The sequence below is a fragment of the Hyperolius riggenbachi genome, chromosome 7 (assembly GCF_040937935.1).
Source record: "Hyperolius riggenbachi isolate aHypRig1 chromosome 7, aHypRig1.pri, whole genome shotgun sequence".
Classification (NCBI taxonomy): Eukaryota; Metazoa; Chordata; class Amphibia; order Anura; family Hyperoliidae; genus Hyperolius; species Hyperolius riggenbachi.
The window spans coordinates 35240141-35265873 of NC_090652.1; the positions used below are offsets into that span (position 1 = coordinate 35240141).

General features: G+C 53.0%; 1 protein-coding gene across 1 annotated transcript in view; it reads left to right on the plus strand.

The window, feature by feature from the left end:
* The window catches only part of ASNSD1 (asparagine synthetase domain containing 1), a 65127-nt gene that overhangs the window by 5683 nt on the left and 33711 nt on the right, over positions 1 to 25733 (plus strand). Inside the window, exon 2 of the mRNA XM_068243876.1 lies at positions 2277 to 2380. The gene's annotated coding sequence lies outside the window, so the exon portion shown is untranslated. The remainder of the gene's footprint in view (positions 1 to 2276; positions 2381 to 25733) is intronic.

The following is a 25733-nucleotide window of genomic DNA, read 5'->3' on the forward strand; positions in this document are numbered from 1 at the left end:
GGTCCTGACTAATCTCTGGCAGGATTAGCTGCATGCTTGTTTCTGGTGTGATTCAGACACTACTGATGCCAAAGAGATCAGCGGGACTGACACGCACTTGGTATAGTGGTAAAGGAAATGCACATGGCAGCCATCAGATCACACTCACTTTAGTTGTCCTTTACCTTTACACAACCGAGGTGAAAACAATCTGATGAAAAAAAAATTGTATCTGTCCTCCTCCTCCTAAAAATGACTTTTTTTTTTTGGGGGGGGGGATATCCCACAGATTTATTTTATATTTAAATCTAGTTTTTACTGTGTCGTTTTCTCTGCTCAATGACACCTTCATTGAAGTATGCCAGAGCTCAAATATATGAACTATTGATCCGTTTAAACTCTTTCCTGCTCTCAGAAGTCATTTACTGACAGGAAAGTGTTTTATGACTGTAATTACTTATCAGTGAGGGTTGTGCTATAGTCTGACCTAATCCGACCCGGACAGAAACTGTCACTTGCGTACCTGATGTTTAACTGTTTCAGACAGAGAAAGAAAACAAGGAACACCGCCTAGTTATTTGTGTGCTTGGCACTGTACATACACATGTCGATCTCATCATGTCACATGTCACCTCAGTTGTCCTTTAACCACTTTGCTACCTTCAGTGAAAGCCTTTTTTTTGCCTTTGGGAGTGTTACATTTCCACAGCTTATAATTCTCTACTTTTTCCGAAATGGACAATCTTGGTACAGAATGGATACGGCTTAATTGTAATGTTAAACATTTAATCCCAAACATTACAACAAAACAATGCCCTTAGTGACCAGGCTTTTGTTTTACAAATTAGGCCACTGCAGCTTTAAGGCCTCGCTGCAGGGACGTACAACCTAGCACACAAAAAATTCCCTCAGCCCCCCCCCCCTTTTCTGCCCACCAACAGAGATTTCTGTTGGTGGGCTCTGATCGCTCCCATAATGATAATTTATATTTTTGAATTTTTTTTGTAAATAAATTTGCCCTTTTTTAAATTATTTTTATATCCCTCCCCCCGCCAGCCAATCACAGAGTCCTGCGCATGTGCAGTTCAAAGTTAGGGAACTGTGCATGCTCAGGACTCCCACGCCAGTCGGCATGATGATGCGTAGCGTGCGTGGCGGGGACTCATACTGGTGTCCTCAGGCCGAAGTCACCAATTAACAGAGCCACCTGCAGGACCGAGAGAGGAGACAGGAGGACGCAGAGGGACCTTGCAAGCTACGGTGGGCTGGAGGAAGCCCCAGGTAAGTGCAAATTGTGATTTTAAAAGCTGCTCAGTATCCCTTTAAGGGGTAATGACTATTTTAAATACAGAGGATGGAGAATTCCATCGATCACAGAGGACAAACAGGACGCAAGAGAGAAGAAAGAGATTGATGAGTAGACTACACGGGAGGTGAGTATGACCTGTGTGTGTTTATATTCACTTTTAATTTTCATTGCAGCTTTGCTTTTAAGGACACCAGAGGCGAAAATAAACTAATGAAATAAACGCTTGTATCTATCTTCCTTCCTAAAAAATGACTTTTTAAGATATTCTACAGTTTTATGTTATGTTTAAATCTACTTTTTAAGTTTTAACAGTTTGTTATTGTTCTTGCTCAATGACACATTCATTGAAGTATGCCAGAGCTAACATCTCTGAACTATTGACCCTTTTTTATCTCTTTCCTGCTCTCAGAAGCCATTTTATGCTAGGAAAGTCTTTTATAGTTGGAATTTCTTATCAGTGAGGGTCACACTGTAGTCACTTCCTGTCTGAGTCAGTACTGAGTCAGCCACTTACATACCTGATATTTAACTCTTTCAGGCAGAGAAAGAAAAAAAGGAACACAGCATAGTTATTTGTGTGCTAGGCACTGTACATACACATGTCTATCTCAATATATCACGTCATCTCGGGTATCCTTTAAGTTTGAGTGCGGACCTTTGTGAGGAGAATTTTATCGAAGAACTTTGCAAAACCGTGTTCCAATTTTTTTTTTTTTTTTAAACTTTAAATTTTTATTAAAAGTTTTCAACATTACATAAAATACAGAGTTTAATATATGCATTTGTAGTACTGTGGTGCTTTACATACACAAATATGATAACAAATATAACAGAAGTGCTCATGCGTATATAATCAGATCATATGTGTTCCAATTTTTTGGAAACAGTAAAATATCTGGCACCTCTATGCAGAGGAAACATTCCGACATTTTTATTTCTACTCACAGAGCTTTTCTTATTGGGTGACTTTTTTTCCTTGTTTCCATAGTAACGGCAGTTTTCCCATATTCTGAGGACATGTCCAGTACTGGGACAGCAGCCGACGACTGCAGGAGCTGGACTGACAGACAGAAAGAGGAGTTCTTTGCCAAGGTGAGAACTGCAGATGGGACCGTCACCCACCGTTATCTAAGGGTATGTCCACACATCGAATTGTGATTGGCCAGTTTCACCACCTCTATCGTAGTATGAGAGATTACCTACACAATCTGCTCATAGTATTCAAAATCTGTTGTCCCTCTCACTACTTGGAGGTGGTAAAATTGGCCAATCAACATTAGATGTATAATCCCTAAAGTTGCCCATATATCGGTCCATATTGCAGCTCAATCGACCTTACTTTTTCAATAATTTCATTGAATCGGAAGAGAATCGGTGCTGCAACATGGCCGCCCGATCGATTTCCGAGTGTAATCAGCCAAAAAGAGCAGTCTGACATGCTGGGAAATCTTGGTCGCAGGAGCTCGATTGGATGGGCGGTGGTAACAGCATTTGATAACAAGAAAACCGACATACCAGTGTAAATTGTCCCTCTGTGCCTGTGTGGCAGTGTTTTAAAGTCTCACATCTCCTCCAGCGCGACTCCTGGCCTCCGCTGCTGTCACTGCCTGTCTTTACCGCGAGTTCCTGTACCACGTGGCACCAGAAGCATGTGACGTCACTACTGGTGACTAGTACCACGTGGCACCTGGTGCATGTAAGATCACTACAGGTGACTAGTACCACGTGGCACCTGGTGCATGTAAGATCACTACAGGTGACTAGTACCACGTGGCACCTGGTGCATGTAAGATCACTACAGGTGACTAGTACCACGTGGCACCTGGTGCATTTGACATCACTACAGACGACTAGCACCACGTGGCACCAGAAGCATGTGACCTCACTACTGGCGACTAGTACCACGTGGCACCTGGTGCATGTAACATCACTACAGGCGACTAGTACTACGTGGCACCTGGTGCATGTAACATCACTACAGGCGACTAGCACCACATGGCTCCTGGCGCATGTAACATCACTACAGGCGACTAGTACCACGTGGCACCTGGCACATGTAACATCACTACAGGCGACTAGCACCACATGGCTCCTGGCGCATGTAACATCACTACAGGCAACTAATAGCATGTGGCACCTGGTGCATGTAACCTCACTACAGGCGACTAGCACCACATGGCACCTGGTGCATGTAACATCACTACAGGCGACTAGCACCACATGGCACCTGGTGCATGTAACATCACTACAGGTGACTAGCACCACATGGCACCTGGCAGACATAACCTCACTACAGGCAACTAATACCACGTGGCACCTGGCGCATGTAACATCACTACAGGCGACTAGCACCACATGGCACCTGGCGCATGTAACATCACTACAGGCGACTAGCACCACATGGCACCTGGTGCATGTAACATCACTACAGGGCGACTAGCACCACATGGCTCCTGGCGCATGTAACATCACTACAGGCGACTAGCACCACATGGCTCCTGGCGCATGTAACATCACTACAGGCGACTAGCACCACATGGCACCTGGTGCATGTAACATCACTACAGGTGACTAGCACCACATGGCTCCTGGCGCATGTAACATCACTACAGGGCGACTAGCACCACATGGCACCTGGTGCATGTAACATCACTACAGGCGACTAGCACCACATGGCTCCTGGCGCATGTAACATCACTACAGGCGACTAGCACCACATGGCTCCTGGCGCATGTAACATCACTACAGGCGACTAGCACCACATGGCTCCTGGCGCATGTAACATCACTACAGGTGACTAGCACCACATGGCACCTGGTGCATGTAACATCACTACAGGTGACTAGCACCACATGGCACCTGGCGCATGTAACATCACTACAGGCGACTAGCACCACATGGCTCCTGGCGCATGTAACATCACTACAGGCGACTAGCACCACATGGCACCTGGTGCATGTAACATCACTACAGGTGACTAGCACCACATGGCTCCTGGCGCATGTAACATCACTACAGGCGACTAGCACCACATGGCTCCTGGCGCATGTAACATCACTACAGGCAACTAATAGCATGTGGCACCTGGTGCATGTAACCTCACTACAGGCGACTAGCACCACATGGCACCTGGTGCATGTAACATCACTACAGGTGACTAGCACCACATGGCACCTGGCAGACATAACCTCAGTACAGGCAACTAATACCACGTGGCACCTGGCGCATGTAACATCACTACAGGCGACTAGCACCACATGGCACCTGGCGCATGTAACATCACTACAGGCGACTAGCACCACATGGCTCCTGGCGCATGTAACATCACTACAGGCGACTAGCACCACATGGCTCCTGGCGCATGTAACATCACTACATGCGACTAGCACCACATGGCTCCTGGCGCATGTAACATCACTACAGGCGACTAGCACCACATGGCTCCTGGCGCATGTAACATCACTACAGGCGACTAGCAGCACATGGCTCCTGGCGCATGTAACATCACTACAGGCGCCTAGCACCACATGGCTCCTGGCGCATGTAACATCACTACAGGCGACTAGCACCACATGGCTCCTGGCGCATGTAACATCACTACAGGTGACTAGCACCACATGGCTCCTGGCGCATGTAACATCACTACAGATGACTAGCACCACATGGCTCCTGGTGCATGTAACATCACTACAGGCGACTAGCACCACATGGCTCCTGGCGCATGTAACATCACTACAGGCGACTAGCACCACATGGCTCCTGGCGCATGTAACATCACTACAGGCGACTTGCACCACATGGCTCCTGGCGCATGTAACATCACTACAGGTGACTAGCACCACATGGCTCCTGGCGCATGTAACATCACTACAGGCGCCTAGCACCACATGGCTCCTGGCGCATGTAACATCACTACAGGCGACTAGCACCACATGGCTCCTGGCGCATGTAACATCACTACAGGCGCCTAGCACCACATGGCTCCTGGCGCATGTAACATCACTACAGGCGACTAGCACCACATGGCTCCTGGCGCATGTAACATCACTACAGGCGACTAGCACCACATGGCTCCTGGCGCATGTAACATCACTACAGGCGACTAGCACCACATGGCTCCTGGCGCATGTAACATCACTACAGGCGACTAGCACCACATGGCTCCTGGCGCATGTAACATCACTACAGGCGACTAGCACCACATGGCTCCTGGCGCATGTAACATCACTACAGGTGACTAGCACCACATGGCTCCTGGCGCATGTAACATCACTACAGGCGACTAGCACCACATGGCACCTGGTGCATGTAACATCACTACAGGCGACTAGCACCACATGGCTCCTGGCGCATGTAACATCACTACAGGTGACTAGCACCACATGGCTCCTGGCGCATGTAACATCACTACAGGTGACTAGCACCACATGGCACCTGGCAGACATAACCTCACTACAGGCAACTAATACCACGTGGCACCTGGCGCATGTAACATCACTACAGGCGACTAGCACCACATGGCTCCTGGCGCATGTAACATCACTACAGGCGACTAGCACCACATGGCTCCTGGCGCATGTAACATCACTACAGGCGACTAGCACCACATGGCTCCTGGCGCATGTAACATCACTACATGCGACTAGCACCACATGGCTCCTGGCGCATGTAACATCACTACAGGCGACTAGCACCACATGGCTCCTGGCGCATGTAACATCACTACAGGCGACTAGCACCACATGGCTCCTGGCGCATGTAACATTACTACAGGCGACTAGCACCACGTGGCACCTGGTGCATGTAAGATCACTACAGGCGACTAGCACCACATGGCACCTGGTGCATGTAACATCACTACAGGGCGACTAGCACCACATGGCTCCTGGCGCATGTAACATCACTACAGGCGACTAGCACCACATGGCTCCTGGCGCATGTAACATCACTACAGGCGACTAGCACCACATGGCTCCTGGCGCATGTAACATCACTACAGGCGCCTAGCACCACATGGCTCCTGGCGCATGTAACATCACTACAGGCGACTAGCACCACATGGCTCCTGGCGCATGTAACATCACTACAGGCGACTAGCACCACATGGCTCCTGGCGCATGTAACATCACTACAGGTGACTAGCACCACATGGCTCCTGGCGCATGTAACATCACTACAGGCGACTAGCACCACATGGCTCCTGGCGCATGTAACATCACTACAGGCGACTAGCACCACATGGCTCCTGGCGCATGTAACATCACTACAGGCGACTAGCACCACATGGCTCCTGGCGCATGTAACATCACTACAGGCGACTAGCACCACATGGCTCCTGGCGCATGTAACATCACTACAGGCGACTAGCACCACATGGCACCTGGTGCATGTAACATCACTACAGGTGACTAGCACCACATGGCTCCTGGCGCATGTAACATCACTACAGGCGACTAGCACCACATGGCACCTGGTGCATGTAACATCACTACAGGTGACTAGCACCACATGGCACCTGGCAGACATAACCTCACTACAGGCAACTAATACCACGTGGCACCTGGCGCATGTAACATCACTACAGGCGACTAGCACCACATGGCACCTGGCGCATGTAACATCACTACAGGCGACTAGCACCACATGGCTCCTGGCGCATGTAACATCACTACAGGGCGACTAGCACCACATGGCACCTGGTGCATGTAACATCACTACAGGGCGACTAGCACCACATGGCTCCTGGCGCATGTAACATCACTACAGGCGACTAGCACCACATGGCTCCTGGCGCATGTAACATCACTACAGGCGACTAGCACCACATGGCACCTGGTGCATGTAACATCACTACAGGTGACTAGCACCACATGGCTCCTGGCGCATGTAACATCACTACAGGCGACTAGCACCACATGGCACCTGGTGCATGTAACATCACTACAGGTGACTAGCACCACATGGCTCCTGGCGCATGTAACATCACTACAGGCGACTAGCACCACATGGCTCCTGGCGCATGTAACCTCACTACAGGCAACTAATAGCATGTGGCACCTGGTGCATGTAACCTCACTACAGGCGACTAGCACCACATGGCACCTGGTGCATGTAACATCACTACAGGTGACTAGCACCACATGGCACCTGGCAGACATAACCTCACTACAGGCAACTAATACCACGTGGCACCTGGCGCATGTAACATCACTACAGGCGACTAGCACCACATGGCACCTGGCGCATGTAACATCACTACAGGCGACTAGCACCACATGGCTCCTGGCGCATGTAACATCACTACAGGGCGACTAGCACCACATGGCTCCTGGCGCATGTAACATCACTACAGGCGACTAGCACCACATGGCACCTGGTGCATGTAACATCACTACAGGTGACTAGCACCACATGGCTCCTGGCGCATGTAACATCACTACAGGCGACTAGCACCACATGGCTCCTGGCGCATGTAACATCACTACAGGCGACTAGCACCACATGGCTCCTGGCGCATGTAACATCACTACAGGCGACTAGCAGCACATGGCTCCTGGCGCATGTAACATCACTACAGGCGCCTAGCACCACATGGCTCCTGGCGCATGTAACATCACTACAGGCGACTAGCACCACATGGCTCCTGGCGCATGTAACATCACTACAGGTGTCTAGCACCACATGGCTCCTGGCGCATGTAACATCACTACAGATGACTAGCACCACATGGCTCCTGGTGCATGTAACATCACTACAGGCGACTAGCACCACATGGCTCCTGGCGCATGTAACATCACTACAGGCGACTAGCACCACATGGCTCCTGGCGCATGTAACATCACTACAGGCGACTTGCACCACATGGCTCCTGGCGCATGTAACATCACTACAGGTGACTAGCACCACATGGCTCCTGGCGCATGTAACATCACTACAGGCGACTAGCACCACATGGCTCCTGGCGCATGTAACATCACTACAGGCGCCTAGCACCACATGGCTCCTGGCGCATGTAACATCACTACAGGCGACTAGCACCACATGGCTCCTGGCGCATGTAACATCACTACAGGCGACTAGCACCACATGGCTCCTGGCGCATGTAACATCACTACAGGTGACTAGCACCACATGGCTCCTGGCGCATGTAACATCACTACAGGCGACTAGCACCACATGGCTCCTGGCGCATGTAACATCACTACAGGCGACTAGCACCACATGGCTCCTGGCGCATGTAACATCACTACAGGCGACTAGCACCACATGGCTCCTGGCGCATGTAACATCACTACAGGCGACTAGCACCACATGGCACCTGGCGCATGTAACATCACTACAGGCGACTAGCACCACATGGCTCCTGGCGCATGTAACATCACTACAGGCGACTAGCACCACATGGCTCCTGGCGCATGTAACATCACTACAGGTGACTAGCACCACATGGCACCTGGCAGACATAACCTCACTACAGGCAACTAATACCACGTGGCACCTGGCGCATGTAACATCACTACAGGCGACTAGCACCACATGGCTCCTGGCGCATGTAACATCACTACAGGGCGACTAGCACCACATGGCTCCTGGCGCATGTAACATCACTACAGGCGACTAGCACCACATGGCTCCTGGCGCATGTAACATCACTACAGGCGACTAGCACCACATGGCTCCTGGCGCATGTAACATCACTACAGGCGCCTAGCACCACATGGCTCCTGGCGCATGTAACATCACTACAGGCGACTAGCACCACATGGCTCCTGGCGCATGTAACATCACTACAGGCGACTAGCACCACATGGCTCCTGGCGCATGTAACATCACTACAGGTGACTAGCACCACATGGCTCCTGGCGCATGTAACATCACTACAGGCGACTAGCACCACATGGCTCCTGGCGCATGTAACATCACTACAGGCGACTAGCACCACATGGCTCCTGGCGCATGTAACATCACTACAGGCGACTAGCACCACATGGCTCCTGGCGCATGTAACATCACTACAGGCGACTAGCACCACATGGCTCCTGGCGCATGTAACATCACTACAGGCGACTAGCACCACATGGCACCTGGTGCATGTAACATCACTACAGGTGACTAGCACCACATGGCTCCTGGCGCATGTAACATCACTACAGGTGACTAGCACCACATGGCTCCTGGCGCATGTAACATCACTACAGGCGCCTAGCACCACATGGCTCCTGGCGCATGTAACATCACTACAGGCGACTAGCACCACATGGCTCCTGGCGCACGTAACATCACTACAGGTGACTAGCACTACATGGCACCTGGCGCATGTAACATCACTACAGGCGACTAGCACCACATGGCTCCTGGCGCATGTAACATCACTACAGGCGACTAGCACCACATGGCACCTGGCGCATGTAACATCACTACAGGCGACTAGCACCACATGGCTCCTGGCGCATGTAACATCACTACAGGCGACTAGCACCACATGGCTCCTGGCGCATGTAACATCACTACAGGCGACTAGCACCACATGGCTCCTGGCGCATGTAACATCACTACAGGCGACTAGCACCACATGGCTCCTGGCGCATGTAACATCACTACAGGCGACTAGCACCACATGGCTCCTGGCGCATGTAACATCACTACAGGCGACTAGCACCACATGGCTCCTGGCGCATGTAACATCACTACAGGCGACTAGCACCACATGGCTCCTGGCGCATGTAACATCACTACAGGCGACTAGCACCACATGGCTCCTGGCGCATGTAACATCACTACAGGCGACTAGCACCACATGGCTCCTGGCGCATGTAACATCACTACAGGTGACTAGCACCACATGGCTCCTGGCGCATGTAACATCACTACAGGCGACTAGCACCACATGGCACCTGGTGCATGTAACATCACTACAGGTGACTAGCACCACATGGCTCCTGGTGCATGTAACATCACTACAGGTGACTAGCACCACATGGCACCTGGTGCATGTAACATCACTACAGGTGACTAGCACCACATGGCTCCTGGTGCATGTAACATCACTACAGGTGACTAGCACCACATGGCACCTGGCAGACATAACCTCAATACAGGCAACTAATACCACATGGCACCTGGCGCATGTAACATCACTACAGGCGACTAGCACCACATGGCTCCTGGCGCATGTAACATCACTACAGGCGACTAGCACCACATGGCTCCTGGCGCATGTAACATCACTACAGGTGACTAGCACCACATGGCACCTGGTGCATGTAACATCACTACAGGTGACTAGCACCACATGGCTCCTGGCGCATGTAACATCACTACAGGCGACTAGCACCACATGGCTCCTGGCGCATGTAACCTCACTACAGGCAACTAATAGCATGTGGCACCTGGTGCATGTAACCTCACTACAGGCGACTAGTACCACATGGCACCTGGTGCATGTAACATCACTACAGGTGACTAGCACCACATGGCACCTGGCAGACATAACCTCACTACAGGCAACTAATACCACGTGGCACCTGGCGCATGTAACATCACTACAGGCGACTAGCACCACATGGCACCTGGCGCATGTAACATCACTACAGGCGACTAGCACCACATGGCTCCTGGCGCATGTAACATCACTACAGGGCGACTAGCACCACATGGCTCCTGGCGCATGTAACATCACTACAGGCGACTAGCACCACATGGCACCTGGTGCATGTAACATCACTACAGGTGACTAGCACCACATGGCTCCTGGCGCATGTAACATCACTACAGGCGACTAGCACCACATGGCTCCTGGCGCATGTAACATCACTACAGGCGACTAGCACCACATGGCTCCTGGCGCATGTAACATCACTACAGGCGACTAGCAGCACATGGCTCCTGGCGCATGTAACATCACTACAGGCGCCTAGCACCACATGGCTCCTGGCGCATGTAACATCACTACAGGCGACTAGCACCACATGGCTCCTGGCGCATGTAACATCACTACAGGTGACTAGCACCACATGGCCCCTGGCGCATGTAACATCACTACAGATGACTAGCACCACATGGCTCCTGGTGCATGTAACATCACTACAGGCGACTAGCACCACATGGCTCCTGGCGCATGTAACATCACTACAGGCGCCTAGCACCACATGGCTTCTGGTGCATGTAACATCACTACAGGCGACTAGCACCACATGGCTCCTGGCGCATGTAACATCACTACAGGCGACTTGCACCACATGGCTCCTGGCGCATGTAACATCACTACAGGTGACTAGCACCACATGGCTCCTGGCGCATGTAACATCACTACAGGCGCCTAGCACCACATGGCTCCTGGCGCATGTAACATCACTACAGGCGACTAGCACCACATGGCTCCTGGCGCATGTAACATCACTACAGGCGCCTAGCACCACATGGCTCCTGGCGCATGTAACATCACTACAGGCGACTAGCACCACATGGCTCCTGGCGCATGTAACATCACTACAGGCGACTAGCACCACATGGCTCCTGGCGCATGTAACATCACTACAGGTGACTAGCACCACATGGCTCCTGGCGCATGTAACATCACTACAGGCGACTAGCACCACATGGCTCCTGGCGCATGTAACATCACTACAGGCGACTAGCACCACATGGCTCCTGGCGCATGTAACATCACTACAGGTGACTAGCACCACATGGCTCCTGGCGCATGTAACATCACTACAGGCGACTAGCACCACATGGCACCTGGCGCATGTAACATCACTACAGGCGACTAGCACCACATGGCTCCTGGCGCATGTAACATCACTACAGGTGACTAGCACCACATGGCTCCTGGCGCATGTAACATCACTACAGGTGACTAGCACCACATGGCACCTGGCAGACATAACCTCACTACAGGCAACTAATACCACGTGGCACCTGGCGCATGTAACATCACTACAGGCGACTAGCACCACATGGCTCCTGGCGCATGTAACATCCCTACAGGCGACTAGCACCACATGGCTCCTGGCGCATGTAACATCACTACAGGCGACTAGCACCACATGGCTCCTGGCGCATGTAACATCACTACATGCGACTAGCACCACATGGCTCCTGGCGCATGTAACATCACTACAGGCGACTAGCACCACATGGCTCCTGGCGCATGTAACATCACTACAGGCGACTAGCACCACATGGCTCCTGGCGCATGTAACATCACTACAGGCGACTAGCACCACGTGGCACCTGGTGCATGTAAGATCACTACAGGCGACTAGCACCACATGGCACCTGGTGCATGTAACATCACTACAGGGCGACTAGCACCACATGGCTCCTGGCGCATGTAACATCACTACAGGCGACTAGCACCACATGGCTCCTGGCGCATGTAACATCACTACAGGCGACTAGCACCACATGGCTCCTGGCGCATGTAACATCACTACAGGCGCCTAGCACCACATGGCTCCTGGCGCATGTAACATCACTACAGGCGACTAGCACCACATGGCTCCTGGCGCATGTAACATCACTACAGGCGACTAGCACCACATGGCTCCTGGCGCATGTAACATCACTACAGGTGACTAGCACCACATGGCTCCTGGCGCATGTAACATCACTACAGGCGACTAGCACCACATGGCTCCTGGCGCATGTAACATCACTACAGGCGACTAGCACCACATGGCTCCTGGCGCATGTAACATCACTACAGGCGACTAGCACCACATGGCTCCTGGCGCATGTAACATCACTACAGGCGACTAGCAGCACATGGCTCCTGGCGCATGTAACATCACTACAGGCGACTAGCACCACATGGCACCTGGTGCATGTAACATCACTACAGGTGACTAGCACCACATGGCTCCTGGCGCATGTAACATCACTACAGGTGACTAGCACCACATGGCTCCTGGCGCATGTAACATCACTACAGGCGCCTAGCACCACATGGCTTCTGGCGCATGTAACATCACTACAGGCGACTAGCACCACATGGCTCCTGGCGCACGTAACATCACTACAGGTGACTAGCACCACATGGCACCTGGCGCATGTAACATCACTACAGGCGACTAGCACCACATGGCTCCTGGCGCACGTAACATCACTACAGGTGACTAGCACCACATGGCACCTGGCGCATGTAACATCACTACAGGCGACTAGCACCACATGGCTCCTGGCGCATGTAACATCACTACAGGCGACTAGCACCACATGGCTCCTGGCGCATGTAACATCACTACAGGCGACTAGCACCACATGGCTCCTGGCGCATGTAACATCACTACAGGCGACTAGCACCACATGGCTCCTGGCGCATGTAACATCACTACAGGCGACTAGCACCACATGGCTCCTGGCGCATGTAACATCACTACAGGCGACTAGCACCACATGGCACCTGGTGCATGTAACATCACTACAGGTGACTAGCACCACATGGCTCCTGGCGCATGTAACATCACTACAGGTGACTAGCACCACATGGCTCCTGGCGCATGTAACATCACTACAGGCGCCTAGCACCACATGGCTTCTGGCGCATGTAACATCACTACAGGCGACTAGCACCACATGGCTCCTGGCGCATGTAACATCACTACAGGTGACTAGCACCACATGGCACCTGGCGCATGTAACATCACTACAGGCGACTAGCACCACATGGCTCCTGGCGCATGTAACATCACTACAGGCGACTAGCACCACATGGCTCCTGGCGCATGTAACATCACTACAGGCGACTAGCAGCACATGGCTCCTGGCGCATGTAACATCACTACAGGCGACTAACACCACATGGCTCCTGGCGCATGTAACATCACTACAGGCGACTACCACCACATGGCACCTGGCAGACATAACCTCACTACAGGCAACTAATACCACGTGGCACCTGGCGCATGTAACATCACTACAGGCGACTAGCACCACATGGCTCCTGGCGCATGTAACATCACTACAGGCGACTAGCACCACATGGCTCCTGGCGCATGTAACATCACTACAGGCGACTAGCACCACATGGCTCCTGGCGCATGTAACATCACTACATGCGACTAGCACCACATGGCTCCTGGCGCATGTAACATCACTACAGGCGACTAGCACCACATGGCTCCTGGCGCATGTAACATCACTACAGGCGACTAGCACCACATGGCTCCTGGCGCATGTAACATCACTACAGGCGACTAGCACCACGTGGCACCTGGTGCATGTAAGATCACTACAGGCGACTAGCACCACATGGCACCTGGTGCATGTAACATCACTACAGGGCGACTAGCACCACATGGCTCCTGGCGCATGTAACATCACTACAGGCGACTAGCACCACATGGCTCCTGGCGCATGTAACATCACTACAGGCGACTAGCACCACATGGCTCCTGGCGCATGTAACATCACTACAGGCGCCTAGCACCACATGGCTCCTGGCGCATGTAACATCACTACAGGCGACTAGCACCACATGGCTCCTGGCGCATGTAACATCACTACAGGCGACTAGCACCACATGGCTCCTGGCGCATGTAACATCACTACAGGTGACTAGCACCACATGGCTCCTGGCGCATGTAACATCACTACAGGCGACTAGCACCACATGGCTCCTGGCGCATGTAACATCACTACAGGCGACTAGCACCACATGGCTCCTGGCGCATGTAACATCACTACAGGCGACTAGCACCACATGGCTCCTGGCGCATGTAACATCACTACAGGCGACTAGCACCACATGGCTCCTGGCGCATGTAACATCACTACAGGCGACTAGCACCACATGGCACCTGGCGCATGTAACATCACTACAGGTGACTAGCACCACATGGCTCCTGGCGCATGTAACATCACTACATGTGACTAGCACCACATGGCTCCTGGCGCATGTAACATCACTACAGGCGCCTAGCACCACATGGCTTCTGGCGCACGTAACATCACTACAGGCGACTAGCACCACATGGCTCCTGGCGCACGTAACATCACTACAGGTGACTAGCACCACATGGCTCCTGGCGCATGTAACATCACTACAGGCGACTAGCACCACATGGCACCTGGCGCATGTAACATCACTACAGGCGACTAGCACCACATGGCTCCTGGCGCATGTAACATCACTACAGGCGACTAGCACCACATGGCTCCTGGCGCATGTAACATCACTACAGGCGACTAGCACCACATGGCTCCTGGCGCATGTAACATCACTACAGGCGACTAGCACCACATGGCTCCTGGCGCATGTAACATCACTACAGGCGACTAGCACCACATGGCTCCTGGCGCATGTAACATCACTACAGGCGACTAGCACCACATGGCTCCTGGCGCATGTAACATCACTACAGGCGACTAGCACCACATGGCTCCTGGCGCATGTAACATCACTACAGGCGACTAGCACCACATGGCTCCTGGCGCATGTAACATCACTACAGGCGACTAGCACCACATGGCTCCTGGCGCATGTAACATCACTACAGGCGACTAGCACCACATGGCTCCTGGCGCATGTAACATCACTACAGGTGACTAGCACCACATGGCTCCTGGCGCATGTAACATCACTACAGGCGACTAGCACCACATGGCACCTGGTGCATGTAACATCACTACAGGTGACTAGCACCACATGGCTCCTGGTGCATGTAACATCACTACAGGTGACTAGCACCACATGGCACCTGGTGCATGTAACATCACTACAGGTGACTAGCACCACATGGCTCCTGGTGCATGTAACATCACTACAGGTGACTAGCACCACATGGCACCTGGCAGACATAACCTCAATACAGGCAACTAATACCACATGGCACCTGGCGCATGTAACATCACTACAGGCGACTAGCACCACATGGCTCCTGGCGCATGTAACATCACTACAGGCGACTAGCACCACATGGCTCCTGGCGCATGTAACATCACTACAGGTGACTAGCACCACATGGCACCTGGTGCATGTAACATCACTACAGGTGACTAGCACCACATGGCTCCTGGCGCATGTAACATCACTACAGGCGACTAGCACCACATGGCTCCTGGCGCATGTAACCTCACTACAGGCAACTAATAGTATGTGGCACCTGGTGCATGTAACCTCACTACAGGCGACTAGCACCACATGGCACCTGGTGCATGTAACATCACTACAGGTGACTAGCACCACATGGCACCTGGCAGACATAACCTCACTACAGGCAACTAATACCACGTGGCACCTGGCGCATGTAACATCACTACAGGCGACTAGCACCACATGGCACCTGGCGCATGTAACATCACTACAGGCGACTAGCACCACATGGCTCCTGGCGCATGTAACATCACTACAGGCGACTAGCACCACATGGCACCTGGTGCATGTAACATCACTACAGGTGACTAGCACCACATGGCTCCTGGCGCATGTAACATCACTACAGGCGACTAGCACCACATGGCTCCTGGCGCATGTAACATCACTACAGGCGACTAGCACCACATGGCTCCTGGCGCATGTAACATCACTACAGGCGACTAGCACCACATGGCTCCTGGCGCATGTAACATCACTACAGGCGACTAGCAGCACATGGCTCCTGGCGCATGTAACATCACTACAGGCGCCTAGCACCACATGGCTCCTGGCGCATGTAACATCACTACAGGCGACTAGCACCACATGGCTCCTGGCGCATGTAACATCACTACAGGTGACTAGCACCACATGGCTCCTGGCGCATGTAACATCACTACAGATGACTAGCACCACATGGCTCCTGGTGCATGTAACATCACTACAGGCGACTAGCACCACATGGCTCCTGGCGCATGTAACATCACTACAGGCGCCTAGCACCACATGGCTTCTGGTGCATGTAACATCACTACAGGCGACTAGCACCACATGGCTCCTGGCGCATGTAACATCACTACAGGCGACTTGCACCACATGGCTCCTGGCGCATGTAACATCACTACAGGTGACTAGCACCACATGGCTCCTGGCGCATGTAACATCACTACAGGCGCCTAGCACCACATGGCTCCTGGCGCATGTAACATCACTACAGGCGACTAGCACCACATGGCTCCTGGCGCATGTAACATCACTACAGGCGCCTAGCACCACATGGCTCCTGGCGCATGTAACATCACTACAGGCGACTAGCACCACATGGCTCCTGGCGCATGTAACATCACTACAGGCGACTAGCACCACATGGCTCCTGGCGCATGTAACATCACTACAGGTGACTAGCACCACATGGCTCCTGGCGCATGTAACATCACTACAGGCGACTAGCACCACATGGCTCCTGGCGCATGTAACATCACTACAGGCGACTAGCACCACATGGCTCCTGGCGCATGTAACATCACTACAGGTGACTAGCACCACATGGCTCCTGGCGCATGTAACATCACTACAGGCGACTAGCACCACATGGCACCTGGTGCATGTAACATCACTACAGGCGACTAGCACCACATGGCTCCTGGCGCATGTAACATCACTACAGGTGACTAGCACCACATGGCTCCTGGCGCATGTAACATCACTACAGGTGACTAGCACCACATGGCACCTGGCAGACATAACCTCACTACAGGCAACTAATACCACGTGGCACCTGGCGCATGTAACATCACTACAGGCGACTAGCACCACATGGCTCCTGGCGCATGTAACATCACTACAGGCGACTAGCACCACATGGCTCCTGGCGCATGTAACATCACTACAGGCGACTAGCACCACATGGCTCCTGGCGCATGTAACATCACTACATGCGACTAGCACCACATGGCTCCTGGCGCATGTAACATCACTACAGGCGACTAGCACCACATGGCTCCTGGCGCATGTAACATCACTACAGGCGACTAGCACCACATGGCTCCTGGCGCATGTAACATCACTACAGGCGACTAGCACCACGTGGCACCTGGTGCATGTAAGATCACTACAGGCGACTAGCACCACATGGCACCTGGTGCATGTAACATCACTACAGGGCGACTAGCACCACATGGCTCCTGGCGCATGTAACATCACTACAGGCGACTAGCACCACATGGCTCCTGGCGCATGTAACATCACTACAGGCGACTAGCACCACATGGCTCCTGGCGCATGTAACATCACTACAGGCGCCTAGCACCACATGGCTCCTGGCGCATGTAACATCACTACAGGCGACTAGCACCACATGGCTCCTGGCGCATGTAACATCACTACAGGCGACTAGCACCACATGGCTCCTGGCGCATGTAACATCACTACAGGTGACTAGCACCACATGGCTCCTGGCGCATGTAACATCACTACAGGCGACTAGCACCACATGGCTCCTGGCGCATGTAACATCACTACAGGCGACTAGCACCACATGGCTCCTGGCGCATGTAACATCACTACAGGCGACTAGCACCACATGGCTCCTGGCGCATGTAACATCACTACAGGCGACTAGCAGCACATGGCTCCTGGCGCATGTAACATCACTACAGGCGACTAGCACCACATGGCACCTGGTGCATGTAACATCACTACAGGTGACTAGCACCACATGGCTCCTGGCGCATGTAACATCACTACAGGTGACTAGCACCACATGGCTCCTGGCGCATGTAACATCACTACAGGCGCCTAGCACCACATGGCTCCTGGCGCACGTAACATCACTACAGGTGACTAGCACCACATGGCACCTGGCGCATGTAACATCACTACAGGCGACTAGCACCACATGGCTCCTGGCGCACGTAACATCACTACAAGTGACTAGCACCACATGGCACCTGGCGCATGTAACATCACTACAGGCGACTAGCACCACATGGCTCCTGGCGCATGTAACATCACTACAGGCGACTAGCACCACATGGCTCCTGGCGCATGTAACATCACTACAGGCGACTAGCACCACATGGCTCCTGGCGCATGTAACATCACTACAGGCGACTAGCACCACATGGCTCCTGGCGCATGTAACATCACTACAGGCGACTAGCACCACATGGCTCCTGGCGCATGTAACATCACTACAGGCGACTAGCACCACATGGCACCTGGTGCATGTAACATCACTACAGGTGACTAGCACCACATGGCTCCTGGCGCATGTAACATCACTACAGGTGACTAGCACCACATGGCTCCTGGCGCATGTAACATCACTACAGGCGCCTAGCACCACATGGCTTCTGGCGCATGTAACATCACTACAGGCGACTAGCACCACATGGCTCCTGGCGCACGTAACATCACTACAGGTGACTAGCACCACATGGCACCTGGCGCATGTAACATCACTACAGGCGACTAGCACCACATGGCTCCTGGCGCATGTAACATCACTACAGGTGACTAGCACCACATGGCACCTGGCGCATGTAACATCACTACAGGCGACTAGCACCACATGGCTCCTGGCGCATGTAACATCACTACAGGCGACTAGCACCACATGGCTCCTGGCGCATGTAACATCACTACAGGCGACTAGCACCACATGGCTCCTGGCGCATGTAACATCACTACAGGCGACTAGCACCACATGGCTCCTGGCGCATGTAACATCACTACAGGCGACTAGCACCACATGGCTCCTGGCGCATGTAACATCACTACAGGCGACTAGCACCACATGGCTCCTGGCGCATGTAACATCACTACAGGCGACTAGCACCACATGGCTCCTGGCGCATGTAACATCACTACAGGTGACTAGCACCACATGGCTCCTGGCGCATGTAACATCACTACAGGCGACTAGCACCACATGGCACCTGGTGCATGTAACATCACTACAGGTGACTAGCACCACATGGCTCCTGGTGCATGTAACATCACTACAGGTGACTAGCACCACATGGCACCTGGTGCATGTAACATCACTACAGGTGACTAGCACCACATGGCTCCTGGTGCATGTAACATCACTACAGGTGACTAGCACCACATGGCACCTGGCAGACATAACCTCAATACAGGCAACTAATACCACATGGCACCTGGCGCATGTAACATCACTACAGGCGACTAGCACCACATGGCTCCTGGCGCATGTAACATCACTACAGGCGACTAGCACCACATGGCTCCTGGCGCATGTAACATCACTACAGGTGACTAGCACCACATGGCACCTGGTGCATGTAACATCACTACAGGTGACTAGCACCACATGGCTCCTGGCGCATGTAACATCACTACAGGCGACTAGCACCACATGGCTCCTGGCGCATGTAACCTCACTACAGGCAACTAATAGCATGTGGCACCTGGTGCATGTAACCTCACTACAGGCGACTAGCACCACATGGCACCTGGTGCATGTAACATCACTACAGGTGACTAGCACCACATGGCACCTGGCAGACATAACCTCACTACAGGCAACTAATACCACGTGGCACCTGGCGCATGTAACATCACTACAGGCGACTAGCACCACATGGCACCTGGCGCATGTAACATCACTACAGGCGACTAGCACCACATGGCTCCTGGCGCATGTAACATCACTACAGGGCGACTAGCACCACATGGCTCCTGGCGCATGTAACATCACTACAGGCGACTAGCACCACATGGCACCTGGTGCATGTAACATCACTACAGGTGACTAGCACCACATGGCTCCTGGCGCATGTAACATCACTACAGGCGACTAGCACCACATGGCTCCTGGCGCATGTAACATCACTACAGGCGACTAGCACCACATGGCTCCTGGCGCATGTAACATCACTACAGGCGACTAGCACCACATGGCTCCTGGCGCATGTAACATCACTACAGGCGCCTAGCACCACATGGCTCCTGGCGCATGTAACATCACTACAGGCGACTAGCACCACATGGCTCCTGGCGCATGTAACATCACTACAGGTGACTAGCACCACATGGCTCCTGGCGCATGTAACATCACTACAGATGACTAGCACCACATGGCTCCTGGTGCATGTAACATCACTACAGGCGACTAGCACCACATGGCTCCTGGCGCATGTAACATCACTACAGGCGCCTAGCACCACATGGCTTCTGGTGCATGTAACATCACTACAGGCGACTAGCACCACATGGCTCCTGGCGCATGTAACATCACTACAGGCGACTTGCACCACATGGCTCCTGGCGCATGTAACATCACTACAGGTGACTAGCACCACATGGCTCCTGGCGCATGTAACATCACTACAGGCGCCTAGCACCACATGGCTCCTGGCGCATGTAACATCACTACAGGCGACTAGCACCACATGGCTCCTGGCGCATGTAACATCACTACAGGCGCCTAGCACCACATGGCTCCTGGCGCATGTAACATCACTACAGGCGACTAGCACCACATGGCTCCTGGCGCATGTAACATCACTACAGGCGACTAGCACCACATGGCTCCTGGCGCATGTAACATCACTACAGGTGACTAGCACCACATGGGTCCTGGCGCATGTAACATCACTACAGGCGACTAGCACCACATGGCTCCTGGCGCATGTAACATCACTACAGGCGACTAGCACCACATGGCTCCTGGCGCATGTAACATCACTACAGGTGACTAGCACCACATGGCTCCTGGCGCATGTAACATCACTACAGGCGACTAGCACCACATGGCACCTGGCGCATGTAACATCACTACAGGCGACTAGCACCACATGGCTCCTGGCGCATGTAACATCACTACAGGTGACTAGCACCACATGGCTCCTGGCGCATGTAACATCACTACAGGTGACTAGCACCACATGGCACCTGGCAGACATAACCTCACTACAGGCAACTAATACCACGTGGCACCTGGCGCATGTAACATCACTACAGGCGACTAGCACCACATGGCTCCTGGCGCATGTAACATCACTACAGGCGACTAGCACCACATGGCTCCTGGCGCATGTAACATCACTACAGGCGACTAGCACCACATGGCTCCTGGCGCATGTAACATCACTACATGCGACTAGCACCACATGGCTCCTGGCGCATGTAACATCACTACAGGCGACTAGCACCACATGGCTCCTGGCGCATGTAACATCACTACAGGCGACTAGCACCACATGGCTCCTGGCGCATGTAACATCACTACAGGCGACTAGCACCACGTGGCACCTGGTGCATGTAAGATCACTACAGGCGACTAGCACCACATGGCACCTGGTGCATGTAACATCACTACAGGGCGACTAGCACCACATGGCTCCTGGCGCATGTAACATCACTACAGGCGACTAGCACCACATGGCTTCTGGCGCATGTAACATCACTACAGGCGACTAGCACCACATGGCTCCTGGCGCATGTAACATCACTACAGGCGCCTAGCACCACATGGCTCCTGGCGCATGTAACATCACTACAGGCGACTAGCACCACATGGCTCCTGGCGCATGTAACATCACTACAGGCGACTAGCACCACATGGCTCCTGGCGCATGTAACATCACTACAGGTGACTAGCACCACATGGCTCCTGGCGCATGTAACATCACTACAGGCGACTAGCACCACATGGCTCCTGGCGCATGTAACATCACTACAGGCGACTAGCACCACATGGCTCCTGGCGCATGTAACATCACTACAGGCGACTAGCAGCACATGGCTCCTGGCGCATGTAACATCACTACAGTCGACTAGCAGCACATGGCTCCTGGCGCATGTAACATCACTACAGGCGACTAGCACCACATGGCACCTGGTGCATGTAACATCACTACAGGTGACTAGCACCACATGGCTCCTGGCGCATGTAACATCACTACAGGTGACTAGCACCACATGGCTCCTGGCGCATGTAACATCACTACAGGCGCCTAGCACCACATGGCTTCTGGCGCATGTAACATCACTACAGGCGACTAGCACCACATGGCTCCTGGCGCACGTAACATCACTACAGGTGACTAGCACCACATGGCACCTGGCGCATGTAACATCACTACAGGCGACTAGCACCACATGGCTCCTGGCGCATGTTACATCACTACAGGTGACTAGCACCACATGGCACCTGGCGCATGTAACATCACTACAGGCGACTAGCACCACATGGCTCCTGGCGCATGTAACATCACTACAGGCGACTAGCACCACATGGCTCCTGGCGCATGTAACATCACTACAGGCGACTAGCACCACATGGCTCCTGGCGCATGTAACATCACTACAGGCGACTAGCACCACATGGCTCCTGGCGCATGTAACATCACTACAGGCGACTAGCACCACATGGCTCCTGGCGCATGTAACATCACTACAGGCGACTAGCACCACATGGCTCCTGGCGCATGTAACATCACTACAGGCGACTAGCACCACATGGCTCCTGGCGCATGTAACATCACTACAGGCGACTAGCACCACATGGCTCCTGGCGCATGTAACATCACTACAGGCGACTAGCACCACATGGCTCCTGGCGCATGTAACATCACTACAGGTGACTAGCACCACATGGCTCCTGGCGCATGTAACATCACTACAGGCGACTAGCACCACATGGCACCTGGTGCATGTAACATCACTACAGGTGACTAGCACCACATGGCTCCTGGTGCATGTAACATCACTACAGGTGACTAGCACCACATGGCACCTGGCAGACATAACCTCAATACAGGCAACTAATACCACATGGCACCTGGCGCATGTAACATCACTACAGGCGACTAGCACCACATGGCTCCTGGCGCATGTAACATCACTACAGGCGACTAGCACCACATGGCTCCTGGCGCATGTAACATCACTACAGGTGACTAGCACCACATGGCACCTGGTGCATGTAACATCACTACAGGTGACTAGCACCACATGGCTCCTGGCGCATGTAACATCACTACAGGCGACTAGCACCACATGGCTCCTGGCGCATGTAACCTCACTACAGGCAACTAATAGCATGTGGCACCTGGTGCATGTAACCTCACTACAGGCGACTAGCACCACATGGCACCTGGTGCATGTAACATCACTACAGGTGACTAGCACCACATGGCACCTGGCAGACATAACCTCACTACAGGCAACTAATACCACGTGGCACCTGGCGCATGTAACATCACTACAGGCGACTAGCACCACATGGCACCTGGCGCATGTAACATCACTACAGGCGACTAGCACCACATGGCTCCTGGCGCATGTAACATCACTACAGGGCGACTAGCACCACATGGCTCCTGGCGCATGTAACATCACTACAGGCGACTAGCACCACATGGCACCTGGTGCATGTAACATCACTACAGGTGACTAGCACCACATGGCTCCTGGCGCATGTAACATCACTACAGGCGACTAGCACCACATGGCTCCTGGCGCATGTAACATCACTACAGGCGACTAGCACCACATGGCTCCTGGCGCATGTAACATCACTACAGGCGACTAGCAGCACATGGCTCCTGGCGCATGTAACATCACTACAGGCGCCTAGCACCACATGGCTCCTGGCGCATGTAACATCACTACAGGCGACTAGCACCACATGGCTCCTGGCGCATGTAACATCACTACAGGCGCCTAGCACCACATGGCTCCTGGCGCATGTAACATCACTACAGGCGACTAGCACCACATGGCTCCTGGCGCATGTAACATCACTACAGGCGACTAGCACCACATGGCTCCTGGCGCATGTAACATCACTACAGGTGACTAGCACCACATGGCTCCTGGCGCATGTAACATCACTACAGGCGACTAGCACCACATGGCTCCTGGCGCATGTAACATCACTACAGGCGACTAGCACCACATGGCTCCTGGCGCATGTAACATCACTACAGGTGACTAGCACCACATGGCTCCTGGCGCATGTAACATCACTACAGGCGACTAGCACCACATGGCACCTGGTGCATGTAACATCACTACAGGCGACTAGCACCACATGGCTCCTGGCGCATGTAACATCACTACAGGTGACTAGCACCACATGGCTCCTGGCGCATGTAACATCACTACAGGTGACTAGCACCACATGGCACCTGGCAGACATAACCTCACTACAGGCAACTAATACCACGTGGCACCTGGCGCATGTAACATCACTACAGGCGACTAGCACCACATGGCTCCTGGCGCATGTAACATCACTACAGGCGACTAGCACCACATGGCTCCTGGCGCATGTAACATCACTACAGGCGACTAGCACCACATGGCTCCTGGCGCATGTAACATCACTACATGCGACTAGCACCACATGGCTCCTGGCGCATGTAACATCACTACAGGCGACTAGCACCACATGGCTCCTGGCGCATGTAACATCACTACAGGCGACTAGCACCACATGGCTCCTGGCGCATGTAACATCACTACAGGCGACTAGCACCACGTGGCACCTGGTGCATGTAAGATCACTACAGGCGACTAGCACCACATGGCACCTGGTGCATGTAACATCAC